This window comes from Melanerpes formicivorus, unplaced genomic scaffold (assembly GCF_026170545.1).
Source record: "Melanerpes formicivorus ecotype bairdi unplaced genomic scaffold, bMelFor1.0.p_v2 SCAF_371, whole genome shotgun sequence".
In the NCBI taxonomy this organism is placed as follows: Eukaryota; Metazoa; Chordata; class Aves; order Piciformes; family Picidae; genus Melanerpes; species Melanerpes formicivorus.
The window spans coordinates 5001-7500 of NW_027142723.1; the positions used below are offsets into that span (position 1 = coordinate 5001).

The 2500-nt window shown below is 77.2% G+C and overlaps 1 non-coding gene across 1 annotated transcript; it reads right to left on the bottom strand.

Annotated features, from left to right (window-relative positions):
* Positions 1–275: 275 nt before the first annotated feature.
* On the bottom strand, positions 276–428 carry LOC137459515 (5.8S ribosomal RNA). Its single transcript, XR_010992366.1, has one exon. It is a non-coding gene; the product is annotated as a 5.8S ribosomal RNA (ribosomal RNA).
* Between the last annotated feature and the right edge of the window lie 2072 nt (positions 429–2500).

A 2500-nucleotide genomic window follows, 5' to 3' on the forward strand; every position in this document is an offset into this window, starting at 1 on the left:
CCGGGGGGGGCGAGGCCCGCGCCTCCTCCCCCAACCGGGCTCTCGTCTCCCCCAACGCCCCACCGGGCGTCGCTGGACCAACGGGGAACCCCTGCCGGCGAAGCCCCGGCGGGACGAACTCCGCGAGAGCGGGCGCTCCGGGAGCGGGGAGCTACGGAGCGCTCCCCGAGTCTGCACTTAGGGGGACGAAGGCCCCTCCCCGCCCGGGGGAGAGCCTGCGAGGCGACCCCAGCCGCGCCGCTCGGCGGGCACCGAGGCGGCGATTGATCGTCAAGCGACGCTCAGACAGGCGTAGCCCCGGGAGGAACCCGGGGCCGCAAGTGCGTTCGAAGTGTCGATGATCAATGTGTCCTGCAATTCACATTAATTCTCGCAGCTAGCTGCGTTCTTCATCGACGCACGAGCCGAGTGATCCACCGCTAAGAGTTGTCTGGCTTTTCGGCACCGCCCCGCCAGCGCGGAGGGGCCGGGACCGCTCGCAAAGGAGCGGCCCCTCGGAGAGCGCGGCACGGCGGCCGCTCGCCTCACACTGACCGTACAAGCACAGGAGAAAGGGGGGAAAAAAAACGAAACCCCGAAGCGGCAAAAGCAAGGGGCGGGGAGCCCGCGCTCCCGGCTTTTTTCCCTCCCCCGAGGAGGGAAAAACGCACCTTGTTGCGCTTCGGGGCCGGACCAGGCGCCCGGGCTCGCTCCGACCTCGGCGCGGAGGAGGCCCGCCGCGCGCCGCCGGGAACGTGCCCCGAACCCGGCCTCGCCTCGCGTGCACGGGGACATAAAACCCCCTTCGCTTCCCCACCCAACGGCGGGAGGGGGGTGTCTCTCGCTGGCCGCCCCGTGCCGTCGCGGAGACGCCACGAAGCGAGGCAGCAGAGACCCCCCCCCCCCGCCCCGGGGAGCGAGGGGGGCCGGGCGCACAACCCCGCCGGAGGAGAGCGCGCGCGCGCCTCCGCACCGGCCCCTCCAACGCCGCCACCGCTGCGGCCCATCCCGGACTTTCTTTTCCCCCGCTTTGGCCCCGGGGCCGAGCCCCGGCCGGCTCGCGCCCTCGGGCGGCTTCCTCTCGCCACCGAACCCCCCCCGCCGCGGGGGACGGAAAACGGCTTGCGAGACGGAAAGCCCGAGCCCACGTGGGACGCCGCCGCGGCGACCCGCCGGCCCTCGCCGGGCGGCGCACCCGCCGACCGACAAACCCCAGCGGCACGAGCCCCTTCCATCCTCCCCCGGCGCCACCGCGCCGCCGGCTTCGCTCGCTCGACCCCTTCCGTGGCCCCGCGGCCAGGCGGACAGCGGACGGCGCTGAGCCGGGGGGCGGGCCCCCGCTCTCCCCGTTTCCACGCGGAGACCGGGGGTGGGACGCCCCCGGCTGCCCGCCCGTCCCCCACCCGGCACGCGCCGGGAAGGCGAACGGGGAAGCCCGCGGGCAGGGCCCGGGACCGGGACAGCCGCAGCCGGTGGCAGGGTGCCCTCCGGCGAGGGACCGGAGCCGGAGACGCCGAGCGACGCCCGCCGCCGCTCGGACGCGGTCACGCCACCCGAAACCGGCCCCGGACGGGGGGGAACCGGCAGCGCGAGACCGCCGAGGGCGCCAGCTCGCCGGGGCCCCGCTCTGGGGCCTGGGCAAAGGGAAAAGGGACCGGGAGGTCCGCAGCGGCCCGCGCCGCAAGAGGCGCCGCCGCCGAGCCGCGGCAACGCGCCCGCACAAAACCCCCGGCGGGGGCGAAGCGCCCTGGGCCAGCCCCCACCGCGGGGGCTCGCCGCCCCGGCCCGCGAGAAGCCCGCGCTTCAACGCGCCGCCGGGGACGCCCGTGGCGAGGCGAGGCGCGGGCCGGACCACGGCCGACCTCGCGCGGTGGGCTCTCTCCGGCCGAGCGCTCGGACCGCAGAGAGGGGGGGGCAGCAGAGTCCCCTCCCCGGCCCGGCGGGCCCCCGGAGGACGACGAGCGCGACGACGGCGGACCTAGCCAGAGGCATTGCGGGGGCAACCCCCGCCCCTCTGAAGGCACCCGCCCGCCCCCGCGCTCGCCCCCGCATCCGGGGGTGGCGCGCCGAGCCGCCCGGGTCTTTAAACCGCCGCCCGGCTTCCTCCGCGGTAGGGCAAGGCCGCGGACGAAGGCGCGGAACGCTAGGTACCTGACCCTGGGGTGAGGGAAACCAGACTTAAGGCCCCGCGGGGGTGCCTCCCCCCACTGCCGCCGTCGGGGGGAGCGTCCGCCCGCGGGGGCCGCGCCCGACGTCCGCCGCCACCACCGCGCCCCTGGCCTGGCCCGAGGCCCGGGGTTTCCCTCAGTCAGCCGGCGCTGCGCTCGGGGAGGAGGGACGCGGCTGGGGACGCCCATGCCGCGCGCTCGCCGCGCGGCGAGCGCCCGGCTACGGCGGCCCCGGCGGCGGACCGGCGCAGGGCCGGCGACGACGGCGACGCGGCTGGGCGGGCCGAGGGCCCGGGAGAGCCCGCTCGACGACACCCGCGCGGACCGGGAGCATCGCTCGGGCGCCGCCCGAT